Source organism: Erpetoichthys calabaricus, chromosome 1, assembly GCF_900747795.2.
Source record: "Erpetoichthys calabaricus chromosome 1, fErpCal1.3, whole genome shotgun sequence".
NCBI lineage: Eukaryota > Metazoa > Chordata > Cladistia > Polypteriformes > Polypteridae > Erpetoichthys > Erpetoichthys calabaricus.
The window spans coordinates 213,596,144-213,613,827 of NC_041394.2; positions in this window are offsets into that span (position 1 = coordinate 213,596,144).

A 17,684-nucleotide genomic window follows, 5' to 3' on the forward strand; every position below is an offset into this window, starting at 1 on the left:
TTTAATTGGGACATATCTTGATCCTCACATTTTTTAATAATTAACTTTACAAAATACATGAGACAAGATGAAAAAGATTATTTTTTAAGTAGCAGAATGGCTCAATCAGTTTATGTTTTGCCTCTCCTAGTTGAAGCCTTGTAAAGAACTTTCAAACTTCTATGTCTTTTTCGTTTGGCAGCAAATTGTGGCCTCTTCCTCATGCCATTAAAGAAATAAACAAGGTGGTCTTGAGGTTAATACCACCAGCTCACCATTCCTGATACCTGAGTTTAAACTCCAGCCTTCTCTGTAGGTATCCTGCATGTTCTCCCCATGTCCATTTCAGTTGCTTGCTGTTACTCCAGTTTTCCTCCCACAGCTGAAAGATGTTTGGTTGATGGCTTTAATTACAATTGTGAGGTCCTAGTTTGTGGCTTATTTTCATGTTTCTGTACTTACATCTGTAGAGCGAGGCAGTAGAGAATTTTTTATGAAAGGGATCAGGAGATAAAACAGTGCTTTTGCTGGGGATGTAGCAAAGAAAGCAAATTGATTGATGCAAAAATCAAACATCTAAAAAAACAAAGCAAGCTTGAATACCATCTAAAAACAGATTTGCACACCAGCACTGTCTTTAACCTTGTCGCTACCCAATCTGCACACAAATGCATATTGAAAGCGTACTTTATCACACACTTGATGTTGCCACCCAATCTGTTTTTGTGAACAATTTACGGAGTGTTCATGTCATTGTCACTGCCTAATTCATGCATCAGGTAGCGACAATCCTAACTCACATAACCAGGAAGTCTTTCAGTTTGACCTTTACACCTTCTATTTGATGACATCATGGGTTGTGACCTCTGGTCATCTGTGATGGTGCGTGTCCTGTTCCATGCTCCCACTTCTCTTCCAGCAGCCTTTCAAACCCACCACTGTCGGTAATGTAACCAGATGAACTGGCAGATGAGGACAAGTCACACTTGTAACCAGGGGATGGTGTAAAAGTGTCCAAGTGCTTTTATTAAAAACAAACCCAACAAAATCAAAACAGTGTCCATAGTGCAGTGCTTCAAAAATCCATAAATAAATAATCCATAAAAACCACATGTGATAAGTGGAGGTTAAAGTCCTAAATAAATAAAGCCATTAAAACTATGGCAGGAAGTGGTCCTTTTTAAAAACCCCAGTGCCTAACTTCATTCTAACTGGCAGCTCCCCTGCTTCTCCCATACAGGCGCTGCAGCAGGGGAGTCGTTCTATCAGCAGGTGCAGCTGCCTTCTACTGGTCCGCTAGCCTTCCGTCCCCTGGCTACATACAGCTCGCAACTCAAATTCTCTAGCGACCAGGGCACTCAGGCTGGGGCTCACTCTCCCAAACCTCCCCTCCTCCTGAGGGGCTCTCCTCCCAGCTGCCTGCATTCCAGTGAGCATGCTCTCGCTTGCTTGCTTACTTCCACACTGGCTTTTTTTTTCTTCCCGCCTTCCTCTACTCTCCACTAACCTCCATACTCCAATCTTTTCCCCTCCAAGCCGTACTCCTATTTATAATGGGGATGTGGCACGGGTGTGGCGATTAGCAGCTCCCGGCATCAATTACAGACATGGGTGATCCCACACCTGTGCACTTTAGTGTTGAAACACCCACGCCTGTATCGCACCCAGGAACCGCTCCCGCCACACTACCACACCCCCTCCTTAAACTGCAAGTGCGTCAATTATTTATTTAAAAACTGGCCATCCGTTTAGAGACACATCATCCTGTATAGCAATGTGGCTAGCAACAGTACACACACTAAATTCAAAATGGCAGTTCCTACATGAAACAAAATGGTGTCACAGAAGAAGAGTTAAAAAAATTATGACGTTGTCAGAATGTCTAATAATGAAAAGCAAATATCATATTCATAATCTTTAGGTTCGAAATACCTGTAATTGGATGCGTACTTTCTGAATTTTCATCCAGGAGAACACATCATAATTTAATAATAAACAGTGCTCATAACAGTCTAAGTGTGATTGATTATTAGTATTTTTTTATTTATCATTTTATTTCTGATGCTATCACATCACCTCTTGTGCTATGAATTATTTTCATTCATAATTTATTATGAAATTATCGTTATTGTTCATCTCAATTTTATTTTACTTCCACTGAGGTTTTGAATGATCGTTTATATCAGTGGTTGTTCATACTGACAGCTACCACATCTAAATGCCTTGGCATTATTTTTTTACTACCTGTTATGCCATGTACAGTATATTCTCCACAGACACCACCATTAGTTGTTTTGTCACTTTGGTTACGACTCAGCGGCATTCATGTGTCACGTCACTTACACAACAGGATTAAAAGGTTACCCTTCTGTCTTATCACCATCCGAGATTGTGGATATTCTAAAGACTTTCCTAGTGTTTATTCTCCTATTCACTTTTCTAGTTAAAGAACTTTTTCACTGCATTAATTTTGAATTCTGGTTTAAGTGTTCTGGTTAGATGACAGGTCTTTGAATTTCCCAATTTCAATCTTGCTTTGATGATAGCATACAGTATGTCTGCTCTTCCAGTCTTTGTTTCCTTTCTGCTCTTCTGATTCTTTATTATGCACCTTAAGAGTTATGGCTGTGCACTGTTTTGTTGCTTTAATGGATGCAGCTTTACATGTGACATCATTGTGCAGCCATTACATAGGATGGTGAAGTGTGTAACAACTTTGTTGAAGCTTTGGATCAAAGACCCTAAAAATGATGACCTTTGGGCAAAGAGTAAGAGTAAGAGATTAATATTTTCTATTTAGTATTATCAGATCCTGCCTACAAAGAACTTTCGGATTCTCCCTCTCAAAGCCTGTCATTTCCCAGCTGATGTTTCCATTTCTTGTCCTTGTTAATTGTCGTAATTCACACAATAGATGGACAACCTGGCCTGATAGGTGTGAGTTTTTTCTGGTGCTCAAGGAAACTCTGTGACATATGCTGTTTAAATGAGAATGCTGTAAAGAAATAAGAAAACAAAAAGTAAATTATAGCAAAATGATGAATAAAGCAAAGCTGCAACCATTTCAAAAAAGATAACACATATTTTAACAGGCTGGCCTACCAGCCTTAGCTGTCTGCTGCAGCCTAAAATGTAAACAGCACTAGGTCGATTGTTTATTCTTTGATTGGTGTGCAAACTAGGTGTGAGGACAATGGCGAATCCTCATCCTAAACAGAGATGCATCTGTGGCTGGAGACAAAGGCAATGAAAGAAATGAACCGTCTTGAGAGTGGAAATCACCTTTCTAGGCACGCCATAGTGATTGTACTGTAAACATAGACACCGCTTAGAGTTGGGATCATTCAGTTTGTAGGATTTATACGCAAACAATGAGTCATCGTTTGAGAAGAGCAACGCTAGTTTGTTTACATTATTCCTAAAATAGACCTGCATATACTGAAGCTCTTCTTTGATGGCTTACTAGTGGTGCCTTGACCTTCGTCTCCTGCAGATTCCTGACAAGGTTCACATCATAGCTGCTAGAGGAGGATACCGCTCACATTCACCGTTTGGAATTCTTGCTTTATTATGATATGGAACAATTTTGGTGGATTTTTTTTATTTTGAATTAATATTTTTTATATAAGCCTTCTTTGTGACATCCTCCCAGTGCTGTTTTGAGTCCATGTTCTTTCCGTGAGTCTTTTGTTATTGATGACACTAGTGTCTGTCTCACCGACTGACAAAAATGCTGTATCTGACTGATGGAATTTTCTATTTTCTGACTATTTTCTTTCTGTTTTCTATTTTTGACTGTTTCTTTCTATTTTCTGACTGACTGACTGTGTGAGATGTCATAATTATGGTCACTGTTTAAGATGGTGTCACATTAATGCCAGCATCCAAGCTTCTGGATATTAAATGAGACCTTCTTCATAAATGATGTTTAGCAATTTAGGGAAAAGAGTGTAAATGGAGGAAAACTAAATTAACATTTCACTGTGAAATATTGAAGGAGCACATTACTGACTAGCAGTTCGACTAGAGAGGCAGTCCTATTTCTCTAAAATTATAAATAAAAATGCAGGAAATCCAAGAGTTTTATTTACTACTATTGATCATCTTCTAAACCTAACTCAGTCAGCAAATTGCCTCCTGAAAACCACAAGCGAAACATGCAAAGCTTTTGCAGCACTCTTTAATCACAAAATAAACAATATTAAATGTAATATAATGTATCCAATAGCTTTGCTCTCTATCAAGCTCACTATAGTAAACTAAATTCCTTCACTAAAATAGGTTTACCTGAACTTCAGAGAATAATAACTCAATTAACAGAACTTCTGTCACATTCCACAAAAATACTGCCTTTTTTAGTAAAATTCTAGAAAAATCAGTTTTTAGTCAGTTAAATAATTACGTGAATAAACACACCATTCTTGATAAGTTTCGGTCAGGTTTTAGTCCAAACTACAGTACGGAAACTGCATTGCTTAAAGTAGTTAATGCTGACACAGGCGATATATCTGGTCTCATTGTATTTGACTTGAACGCAGCAGTCGACACCATAGAACACTCACCTTAGCCAATGGTTGCATCTCACTGGTAATGTCCCAAGTTGGTTGCAGTCTTATTTAACACACATACATTTTTTGTTATTTATGGGATATTTTATATGGGATACCACAATGATCTATTCTAGGCCCAGTGTTATTTTCAGTTTACAAGCTCCCGTTAGGTTAGGCCAGATTATCTCATAACTCAAGGTGAGCTACCACAGTTATGCAGAAGGCACACAGATTTACTTATCTAATTTTGTTGTTTCGTTGTTGGAAAAATTGAAATAGTGAGCATCTTAGAAATAAACTTGACTCCTTGACATTTAGAGTCAAGGCGGAAGTTAAGAACTTAGGTTTGATCATCTAAACTTCAAATCACACATTAACCAAATTACTAGGACTGCATTTTTTCACTTAAAAAATATTGCAAATGTTAAACCTTTAATAACATTGCAAGACGCTGAAAAATTAATTCATCTTTTTGTTTTTAGCCGATTAGATTAATGTAATGCTCTCCTAACAGGACTACCTAAGAGAGACATCAACCAGTTGCAATTAATTCAAAAGGCAACAGCAAGAATCTTAACTAGCAGAAGAGAATCTGAGCCCCAGTTTTAGCATCATTACATGTGTTACATGTGTCCTTTACAATAGATTTTAAAATACTGCTGATGGTACGTATATAAAGCTCTGATTAATCTTGCTCCCAGTCGTGACCTCAGATTGCCTAACACTGGTTGCTTATTATAAAGAGAGCTAAGCATAAAAGAAGTGGTGAGGCGGCCTTTTGCTGCTATGCACCAAAAATCTGAAATAGTTTACTGATAGAGATACGCCAATACTAATACTATTGATCAATTTAAAAAACTATTAAATATCACCTTTTCAATTTGGCCTTCTCTTCTATTTGCATTTCTACTTCTAATAGATTGTATATGCATTGCAATATTATATACTTCATGAATGTACTATTATTATTAATCCCTCACTTTTCTTTTCCGGTCTCTCTGTGGTGGCGTTTATGTCACCAACACTTAATCACAGTACTATGTGGCCACTTGTGATGATGGAATGAAAGTAGATACTTTGTCTATGAGACTCACTGCATTAAACTGTCTAAAATGAAGATTTTAAAAATAATAAGACTGACCTTAGCACCTTTATGTTAGGTAGATGCCCAGTGGGGTCTAACTGATCCTTTGGCCTGGAGCCCCTGCAGATTTTGTTTTGTTTTTCTTTTTCTCCACCATATCACCCCTGGAGTTTTTTTTGCTTTTTCTGTCCTCCCTGGCCAGCTCACCATAGGATCAGACTTATCGTAATAGACTTAAAGAACATTTCTTAAAATTAGGATTCTACTACTTGTATATCTGTATTATGTAAGCACACAATAATGTTTATTTATTATTTATTTAGTTATATGTCATTATCTATTTTTAACTTGCTGTTTTATTTTCTTGTAACTCTTCATTAATATTATGAAAAGCACTTTGAACTACATTCCTAGTATGAAAATGTGCTATAGAAATAAAAATATTGTTATTGTTGTCGTTAAGACAGTTAAAAGTCTTTTTGCTTTGCATTTTTGACCTTCAAATTTCATTTAATGTTTTTTTGTTTTAGCAACCAAGTATTTTGTCTTCCTTGTCTGTTTTTCTAGTTGTTTTTGTTTTTACTTATTTCAGCAACTCCATCTCCTCTCCTTGTCCAAACTTCACGATGAGCTCACACCATCTTTTCACCAAACTGTATGAATCCCTAGTTGGTCCATCTACATCAGCTCAATGTCTGGTTCAAAATCAACTTCCAGACCTTCACACAACTTATTGAAATGACATATTCTGTGCAGTAGTCTCAGTTCTCTAGACCTTTCACCTATGTTTTTAGTATTGTCCTGCTTAAGTAGACATCATGATAACTGTTAAGAAGTATGTTGTGTAAACAGACAGAGGATGCCAGACTGCTGATTCCACATTTGTGAACCGTCCAAAATCATTTATTTAACAACATGGCAGTGAGTTTCTGACCATGACTTTAGGCCTGACAATTGAAGAAGATGGCTCTAACTTGACTTCTGTGGAAAACACATAACTTCCTATTAACAGCTCAAAGCCATCTGTGAAAATCCTGAAAGTAAATATGTACTTACTACCGTTACAATTTTGAGATGTTTCAGGAAACTGAAGAGTGGATTACAATATTTCAATATGCAGTAAATGTTTGGATTGCCCAAAACAAGAAACTAAAATAATTGCACTGAGTTTTATTTAGAATGTGACTCTGCAGTTTCAGGCCTTTTATTCTCTCTCGGTGACATGCTTCACACCACATTTTTTAAAGGCTGAGTTGCAAAAAGATAACCCACTTTATAGACCCTTAAGAAAGTTCATCCATTTCACATTGACAGTCACTGCCAATAGCAGCTCTGACTTCTGCCTCTCTTCTGTTGTCAGGAGCAGACTGTTAAGGACCCTCAGAGGGAAAGGACAACAAGGTGAAGATCAGAGAAGGAACAGAGGAAATCTGAAGCAGGTAAAAACCAAAAATAACCACAGAAACCAAAATCACTGTGCAAATTTGGAATCAAGAAACAAAGCAGAAAGTCGTACACAAAATTCTGCATGAAAACATCTTTTACTCTTCTCTGTGCTAGCAAAAGTCATGGAAATATATAAAGAGATCCAAAGCAAAGATGCCTGGATATGTACACCTCAATCTTTATAACAGTGGTGCGATAACACACATATCACCGCTGCCAGTCAACAGGATGCCATTGTCATAAACAATATGACTGGTCATGGACAGTGTCACAATGGGGTCACCAAACATACCAATAAAAATAACAAATCCAAATGAAACAAAAACCATGTGATGAGCAAGAAGAAGAGAGGAAAGGCAGATCATGGGGGTCCTGAAGTGTTTGTGTTTGGTCAAGCAACATTGAGAATTACACCCAGTGATGTAAAGTTGGCCGCTTTCCATGTTATCTGCCTGCCATGTAACATAAAATGATGTGCAGGATCCCCTTTGCTGTAACCACAACGTTAAGTTAGTGGTCTTATGAACAGTAACAATAGAAATGAGCATTTCGATTTTTACTTTTCTTTATTAAAAATCAGGAGACGAAAGGGAGCAAATGAGTAAAATCAAAGTAACAGATAATAGGAGAGGGAAGACAAGGAAGAAGTTTAAAAAAAAAAAAGCAAGAACTCAAATAAAAACCAAAAGAGCAGAACAAGAGTGCACACCAAGAAGAGAGTCATGGACAAAAGGAGCGTTCAGACCAGAGCAGTTAACTGTCACGTCTCAGCCTGGGTTCCTCCCGTGGCTGGGCTACAAAGTTACGTTTTACATTTCTTTTCTTTTTATGTACATCATTATTTAGTTTTGATTTTGTTGTATATCAGTTGCCTTTGCTATTCTCCATGGGTTTTGTGGGTGGGCCACCAAGACCTGCCCTCAATCCTATAAATCCAGCGGGTCTTGCACAGTTCCTTACAGTTTATTTCAAACGTGCCTCGGAGTTGGTCAGTTTTCTTGTGTTTCTTTGATTTATTGGATTTCTGGATTTTTTAATCATATTGCTCTGTTTTTAACTACATTTCTGGATTACTGTATTGAAACTTTCTTGGCATTGGATTGCCTTGTGCTTTTGGTTAATTTCTTGCTTCTTGTGCTCCACAGAGCTTTATTGTTACTGAAGAGCATTTTGTGAAAATAAACCTTTTATTTTATAAAGATTCAGTGTTTGCCCTTATAACTAGCTGGAGTGTGAGAGTGACATCCCCCTCTAGTTAGCATTTTTTGGAAGTGCTTTTGGAACTGGAATTTGTGTGTTTTGGAACTCCTAGTATCATCACACTAACTCTTAAGAATAGGTCTCATTTTACATTTTTTTTCTCTCCCATAATACTGAATCTGTACTTCAGAATATATGGTTTTAAGTCATAGAATCAATTTCTGACATTTATTTTTAGGTTTGTAGTTGTTTTAAGGGGTTGGAACGTCTTTGTCACCACCATTTTGTTTTTCTAGTTGGTGATGCCATTTTCTGGAGCAGTCACAAGTCTGTTACTATGAGAACCAGCTAGAGGTGCCTGGCATGTGACATCACCATGGCAACGGGATAAAAGGTCAGCACTGTGCACTTCCTGAGTTTTGCAGATAATACCAGTTCTGGTGTCAAGGTAGCATGCGCTTTGTAATTATGATTCTCTGTTAAAGAATTACCCACTTGTTTCTTGAACTAAATTTTAGGGTTACTGATTCTGGTTGGGAAAAAGACAGGATAGACTTTTGGTTGCTTAATCTCAGCGAGTTTAATGGTGTTTCTTCTCCTAATCACCTCCTTTCAATTTCTGCTGTCTGTTACAATCTCAGCCAAAACGCTAACACTGAGTTGGTGTAGGATATTGACTGCTGCATGTCACCATCTTCTATTGGTGGACTATGATAAGGTCCTGATCACATTACCCAAAGGGCCGTGCAATGGACTGGCACCCCATCCAGGGCTGTTTCGTTCCTTGTGCCTAGTGCTACCCAGAGAGGCCTTGAAATAGATTAACTGGACCTTAAAAATGTATGGAATTTCTAAATATTATACTGTATGTGAAAATAAACAGTAGCCTTCCTAGTTTTACTTAAACTTTTTTTTTCCTACATATAAAAGCCAGGGAGACCCTCAGTACTCACAGAAACCAGCTACCTCAATATTTGAACTGGAAATAAATAAATCAAGCCCAAAATCATAACCAGTATTACTAATATTTTGAAACAATTATTCATCCAATTTCCTCAAATTTCTTTCTCAATCGAGTAACTGCATTTCAGTAACCATAATCTGATCATTTAAATTTTATTTTAAAATAGTGTTTAAGCCCTTTATTTCAATCAGTTCCACATCAGCACTGCATGAGTGTGTGTGCCCTTCGATATGCTGGTGTCTCACCCAGGGTTGTTTCTTGCTTTGTTTCCAATGCCACTGGAACAAGGCTCTGGCTCACAGGGATTAAGTGCATTTCAAAAGGGCTATGGGGAGTCATGATCTTTTGTGACCAGTTAGTTTTACAATCAGATCTTTAATCCAAGAGTTGAGGACCTTTTGTATTTCTACTAGATCCTTAACACACACTTAAGTCACAAACTTTTTGAGGCAACAGCAGCACGACTTTGAGGACATGTTTTTCTTAATTATGTAATGAACAATTGATTCATTCTTGCTTTTATTACATATACTGTAGCATGGGAAAGGTGCTATATAAATAAAATGTATTATTAATATTATTATTATGAGGGGGATGTGGTATAGTGGGTCTGTGGCTCTGAAAAGATGGGCGAGGTTTTTTTAGAATAATCCATTGGCCATGTCAGTCTCCATGGGCACACTCACGCAGCTACGGGGAGTTGGTGAAATAATTTGGGTCAGGCATCCCTGCATGTGAGAGTGCGATCTTTCTCAATTGCTTCATCGGTTTCCTGCGGTGTGTGATTGAGATGCTGCGCCCACTGAGCCATATAAGTACGGGCCTGCACAGGGAAAAAGGGAAAGAACAGAAAAAGAAGAGAAGTGCCATGAGAACAGCAGCAGGTGGAAAGGCAGGTCGAGTCAGCAGCATGGAGAAAGGGATGTCTGTCATTAGCCCCGTGTAGGAGCAAGGGTTTGGTACTCTAGGTGGGGATCGGGCCCACTGACAATTCTGGGAAAAGCAGATACGATCGAGGTGGTGTCCTCCCTAGGGATCTGAGGGAGAACTGTGTGAGCGCGAAGGAGGACAGGAGGACAACTGACCCCAAGCGGTGTGGCAGACACCAAGATGGGGTCGGGAGGAGAGGACTGCAACTGCAACCACTCGTGCATCCCTTTCTTCACGTCATCGTCTGTCCTGAATCTACAATCACTCAGATGTTTATTTAGCGGTCCAAAAAGGTGGAAATCACACAGTGCCAAATCTGGCGAATAAGGAGGACATGGCAATACCTCAAACTTCAGTTTCTCCAGACAAGCCTTGGTGTTCTTAGCAGTGTGAAGGCAGGCGGGCATTGTCTTGCAGCAACAGGACTCCTTGAGACAGCAGTCTCTGCCGCTTGGATCGAATAGCAGGCTTCACATTGGTCTCTAGCAAGTCACAGTAACTTGCACTAGTGACTGTAGTACCCCTCAGCATGTACAGTAGTGTTCGATAATAACTTGGGTGGATGAGTGGGTTGCCAATGACAAGACAAAACCTTTTATTCTGCTGGAATTCAGGCACTTCCAGGCAGGTGGCGCAAGTGCATTGAGAAGTATGGAGACTACATTGAGAAATGACTTTATCAGTTTGTTAAAGTTCATTCTATTTTCTGATAAATCCCATTTTCTAACTTTAGCTTAATTCCCTCTTGTATTATTATTAAAGAAGTGACACTTTTTCTGCCAAAGTCATCACCTTTCTGGATTTTTAGCTGACAGTTCACTCACAATGAAACTGGGAATGTATTTGGACCTCCTGCTTAATAGATCATATTCAAGAAGAATACACTGCATTTATATAGCACTTTTCAAGACCCTCAAAGCTCTAGACAGAGAGGAGGAATCAATTCAACAACCACTAATGTGCACCATCCACATAGATGATTCTTGTCCCAGTATGTTCACCATACATTAGCTATCAGGTGGTGAAGGGGTGAGAGAGATGGTTGACCACTAAGGGGATGATTAGAGGGCCAGAATGAGCAGGTTATGGTGGGCTGTTTAGCCAGGACATTGGGAAACACCCAACTCTTTTTCAGAAGATGCACAGGGATCTTTTATGGCCACATAGAGTCGGGAATTTGTTTGTACATCTCATCCATAGAACAGTGCCAATTTTTACAGCTCAATGTGCACTTCACTTCACTGCACTGGGGCATTAGGATCACCACACACAGATGAGAGGCCAAGAATCCTCAGCTGGCTTCACCAGCACATCTTCCAGCTGCAACACAAGCTTTTTCTAGATGGTCTCTCATCGGCTGGAGCCAACTTCAAGTGGAATGATTACCTGTTCTAAGGTACATGTGGTACGGCTGCTGGCAGGTAATTCACAGGTAATTGAAACACAAAAAACATTGAAAAATGCATAGTGCGAAGAATTAAAGAATGCACACAAGCAGGAGTGTGAATAGGAGTAGGAACAAGATGTCAATGTAGAAAGCTATTGTTTATTTACAGTATTCCATTCTAATCCAAAGCACAAGAACAAGGCCTGACCATATGTTTGTATATGAAACATAAATAAGATCAAGAAAATGGCGAAACATTCAGGTGTGTTTGGGGACTTAGTTAACTGTTTTGAACATTTTTTTTACTTACTCTGTCAAAGAACCAGTTAACACATTTTCTTTATGAACTATTTTGTAACAGTGTTTCATATCCAAAATTAATAGTGATGGTCGAATACAACTACATGCATTAGTAGATGCCTTTTAAACAGCAGTTTTCAATGTCCTGTAGCTAAAAACGGAGCACAAATTGGCTTGAGGTGGCTCATTAGCTTTGACAGACAGCAGGGTCCAATTCATGTGAGGTAAAAAATGGCATCAATTGATAGGTGTTAGTAGTTCAATGGCTAATTGTACAGCCTAACACTTTTTCATGAAGTTCATAATGAAGAATTACAATCTCTGTTGATGTTTCAGTGTAAAATTATTGCCTGTATCCGGCCATGATGGATAGTTGATTATTGTGGTGCCTTTTAGAAGAATTACAGCATCAGACAATGCAGCTATGAGGTTATTTTAGTGTAATGGAAATAATTTATTCACTGCATGCATAAAGTTTCACCGGGCCATGATTAAGGAGCTTGTTACCTCTTTCATTCATTTCTATATACATTGTTTGCATTTGAGACATTAGAAAATGTTTAACAAGAAGAGGCCATTCAGCCCAACAAAACTCACCAATCCTATCTGCTTAATTCTTCCAAAATAACATCAAATCAAGATTTGAAGGTCCCTAAAGTCCTACTAACTACCACACTACTTGGTAACTTATTCCACATATCTATGGTTCTCTGTGTGAAGAAAATCTTTTTCACTTTTAATTTTGAATTTTTTTTTACCTTTATGCTCAGGAACATCATGTCATTTACTGACTATGATTACAAGGAGCAGAAGAAGTGAGCTGCTGTAACTGAGGTTTGTGTGTGTCGCTGTACGGCTGCCAGAGCCTCTTCTACAGACAGCTTATCAAACAGTGCACAAGACTTGGGAGGTGAACCATGATGCTATGACCAGTAGGTGAACAAGATACCATCTGTGCTATTCTGCATCCACCATACATAGGAAGCAAGAGGCCTGTTTCTCACACTTAAATGCAAAACATCATCACATTTTTCTCTAATTTTATCAAAATTACATTTTCATTGAGGTGGGAATGTTATGGACCTCAAAGCCATGAGACTGATCCATTATTGAAAACTGTTTTTCTGAAAATAGTCAAGAATGTCTGAGTCAGTGAGTCAATCAGTAACATGTATCTTTATATACAATATACAGTATACGGATTCATAGAAATTCATTACTGCCTTGAAAAGACGACAAGGTAGTCTCTTTGCCATCAAGGCTCCAGGCTGCACCAAACAATCCTTCTCTTTAGAACGCTCAGAGCAAGCTTTGCTTTTAGTGATCAAAATGTCTAGAAAATATGTACCTGTACTTTGGAATATGAGAGTATGTTTGTAACAACCACACCATAGAAGATTCACTTGGGAGTATCAAAAAGTAGGCAGCGATGTGAGAGAGGCTTACGTCAACAACATGAAGTACATAATAAGAGCTAGGAAATCAAGCAGCAAAATTTTATTTCCATTTCTAGATATGTTTGAAAATACTGCTTTTTGAAAACCAAATAAATGTACGATGAACCTTATTCACTAACCCTAACAAACATCCAATGTTAACCACATTTCAAAACACAGCCTATTTACCTAAAGACTGAATGTTTTTGGAATTATTTCTCAGATCTTTATTTAATGTGTGGGGGATGGCCAGGGCCCTTGCAGAGCCGGGACACCTCCGCAAGGGAATGGCTGGGGGAGAGTGTGTGCTTAGGACATTATCTCGCCCAGAACACCAGAGGGTATTCCCCTGGTTGGTTACTGTGGCACCACGGACTCCCACAGGGCTTCATTGGAGTTTGGTACAGCCCTGTTGGGTCCTGTGGGTGCCACCAAGGGGTGCTATGGGAACTGTAGAGCCCTTTATTACGCCACTCCCAGAAGTGCTGCTGCAAGGAGACTAAACAGACACTCGAAGCACTTCCAGGTGCTCTATAAAAGGAGCCACCTCACTCCATTCGGAAAGCCAGAGTCAGGAGAAGGAGTGGGGAATTGACAGAGACTAGACAAAGAAAGAAGACAATGTATTATTGGTGGTTGCTGTACTGTGCTCTGCAGGTGGGAAACACAAGGAAAGAGTTTCCCACTGAATAAAGCCTGTGTTGTGCTTTCAGCTTGTGTTACGTCTGTCTGTATTGGGAAAAGGTGGCTGGAGCCCCCCGCCTGAAGACCACAAATGCTTATACTAATTGAAGGCATTTTTGGAAAACCCATTTTTTAGGTGTTTTTTGTCAGCAGGTTCTCAGCATATTTTATTTATTTTTTTAGTGCCTTGGTGGTTGCTGTCTTCTCTTGAAGGCAACTATTCTCAAACCACCATCTACTAGAAGGCAGTCTTAACTGTAAAATGCAGTGTCTGCTGAACTTTATTACTTACACCTTTCATCAGTGCTTGGTTTTTGTGTAGTTTTTTATTCTTAGAAAATATACAAATAGAAATAAAGCTGGGCTACTTTTTGACCCACCAACTAGAAGAGTTTGTCCAACAAATATCTCCAGTATTTCCAGTCATACATTATAACTATAGGCAATTAAAATGAAACTAATAAATAAGATGAAAACAGCTAGGAGAGATTATAGGAAATGAGAGGAAATGGGAGAAACAGTACGGCAAAAGAACAAAATACTGAAGACAGCAAGTTTGGCATTCTGCTCCTGTACATCAGGACTTTATCTTGGGGGTTTGGTTTAACTGTGCCACATAATCAGTTAAGACCCCTACAGGTCCCTTGGTGACTAAGCACGTTAACAGAGAGCTGGTTATACTCTTAACAATGCAGTGTGTGGCCACTTGGTAGTTTATGGTTGCGTGGTATTGACTTAAACGTCAAGCTTTGTTGGTTGTCCCCCTTAAATACAGAGTCCACATCATTCCATTCAGGGGTCCCCCATGGTCATTCTGGCACACTAGGAATCGATTGTTTCATTGTGCCAAGGGTGGCTTGGTGAAAAAGCCCCTTGCTGTCACAGATCCCTCCCTGGCCACACACCTATAATGCTCTGATGGTAGATCCATGCCTGCACATATTGCCCACCTTTCTGCTGTCATGTAAAGTTGACTGCTCCTTTAACTTTTGACCACACTTGTCCTGTCTCCCACACTCAGTCTTCTTTCCTTGCTACAGACACATAAGTGGCAGAACCAACTACTCCACTGGTGTTCAGATTCATTGTGGTCTCTGGCATGGATAGTGCAACTTGGTTCTTATTAATTTAATAGGAAACTGTAAATTGACCTGGCATTGATTGGTGTCCAGTCCAGGGCTGGCTTCTGTAATGTCAATGAGTTCAAGCAAAAACACCAAGCCAGCATCTAAATTCATCATAAGGTAAAGCCACCAATTGTCTCCATTAAGCACAACCGTATGGTTTTGGATTGCAAATGGAGTCCATACATTCATTCAAAAATAAAACGTGAGTAAGAGGAATTGAAAAGCAGCCGTGGATGTTCTGATTCAGACAAAATACAATGAGCACAGCTCAGCAGCACGGCTTCCTATCAGATATAGAATCACCAATAAAACTCTGCCATTTGCAACACCTCACAATAATTATCTGAGCTGTTTACTTCATGTAAGATTTTGAGACTTGGTTGGTCAATATGCTGTCTCAAACTCAAAATGACTTACAAAAGAAGTCAACACAACTGTTTGGTAAATAAGTGTTACAAGACCACAAACCAATCAGAAAACACATTTAGATTATCTTTCCTTAGTTACCAGAACCTATCAAAGCCATTATCAATTAGGCAGTTATTCACATAACAAGAGTGTCTTCAAACGCTACTTAAACACATCAAGGGAGTTAGAACTTTGAATAGAGGTGGGAAGCTCGTTCCACCAGATTGGAACTGCACATAAAAAGAGTAAGACTGAGATTTGATGACACGCATAGGTGTGATCACCAGATGCTGCTCACTAGCAGATCTGAGTGGTTGAGAAGTAGTATATTATCTCATGAGTGTCTCTGTATACATAAGCCCTGACCCACTGATTGCTTTATAGGCAATCACCAACGATCTGAACTTAATGTGTCTGCTACAGGGAGCAAATGCAGTGGTCTGAAAAAAGCCATGACCTGTGCCTGTCTTTGGCTAGTTGAATCATCTGCAACATGTTGGTAGCACGTGCAGGTACAGACATGACAAGACCAAAGCCTGGATGTGCTTCATACTCTGCTAGATGTGGTCTGAGCTTGTGGATGTCATACACAGTGAAACATCATGAATGACAGACAACTGTAGTCTGGTCAGTGAAGAATAAATGGTCATCAATCACCACCGCAAGGTTCTGTACTGACTTAGTTGGTATTTGTGATAACCAGTCAAGATGAACAGATCTGGGGTGTTGAATTGATGGACTGGCTTGGATAACATGAAGGTCTATTTTTGCCAGGCTGAGCTGGAGATGGCATTCTTGTATGCAAGTTGAAATATCAGTGAAACATGTTAAGATTCTAGTAGAGACCACTACTGTACATACTGTCCTCTGGAAGGAACAACAGGTACAACTATATATCAACAGCGTAGCATAAACCTAATGCAACGTCATCTGGTCTCAGCACAAATGCACCATCACAAGCCACCTTGCAAATTCAGTGCTTGCCTAAAACACCTTGCTAAATAGCAGAACTCCTTCTGTAAAAGAACTCAGCTGGGGGAACTTCAGGTCAACAATTTACTCAAACTGCTCATTTTATGCATCTTCAATAAACACGAAAACACAAGCTGGACAATCCCACCTTATTTGATAAAGAAGTTTACTTCTTAATCCTGAGCATCAGACTTCATAACCTTTAAAATTTCATAATTACATCTTCCAGAAAATTGTTCTTAAAGGAATACTCCACCCAAGAAATATATTTTTTAAATGTTACTTACCCCATGTACTTTGTGGTGATGGCAGAGAAAAAATTTAATCTAATTAAAAATGAAGCTAATAGAGTTTACGCTTCAGTGTGGATGGTGGCCAACGCAGGAAACAGCAAACAGTATCTAAATGTCCGTGAAAAAAATTCATGTTAATTGTGTTGCAATAATCCACATTAAGTCATCCAATGGGATACTCAAAACATGCAGAACAGACATTTTTCACCAAATATTGTTAAATCAATTCCACTGTTAAAGCGAAAGTAGTCCACAACCTGTTATGCCTTTCACACAGGGTTGCGCTCAGTGGTGGACCCACATTTTTAGGGCCCTGAAGCTTGAACTGTTATGGGGCTCCTTTGCAACTCCGGGTAACTGCGGTTATCTTCTTCAATGGGGTTGTTTCACGACAGAATACCTCAGTTTTATTTTTAAATGTAATCACTACACCTCAGATTTTGATTAAAATTGCTGTACTGGATTATCTCACATGTCTGTACCTTATAGTTTTGGATTTATGGGGGCATACAAATTAGGTTTCATAAGATAATTCATGTAAATAAAAAGTTATTGAACAACAAAATATGCTTTCATTTTTAGGATTATACCTAAATATTTTTAATAAAAATTCTAATTTTTGTCATAAATGTTAATAGCATTTAAATTATTTATATTTATTTTATATTACATATACTTAGAATGAAGCATTCTTAATTTAAACATTTTTTCAATTATGACTAGCCTATCTTATACTTTAATAACGTTTTCATTTTTATGTCAACTATTATTTCCTATTGAATTATGCTATGTTATTAATATTATTATTGTTTAAAAACTCCTTATACAGTAGATACTCAAAATTCTTAAGGAATGTGGACTAAAGCAAATTCTGGGGCCCTGAAGCTTAGGCTTCAATAGTTTTACAGAAGAGCCACTCCTGGT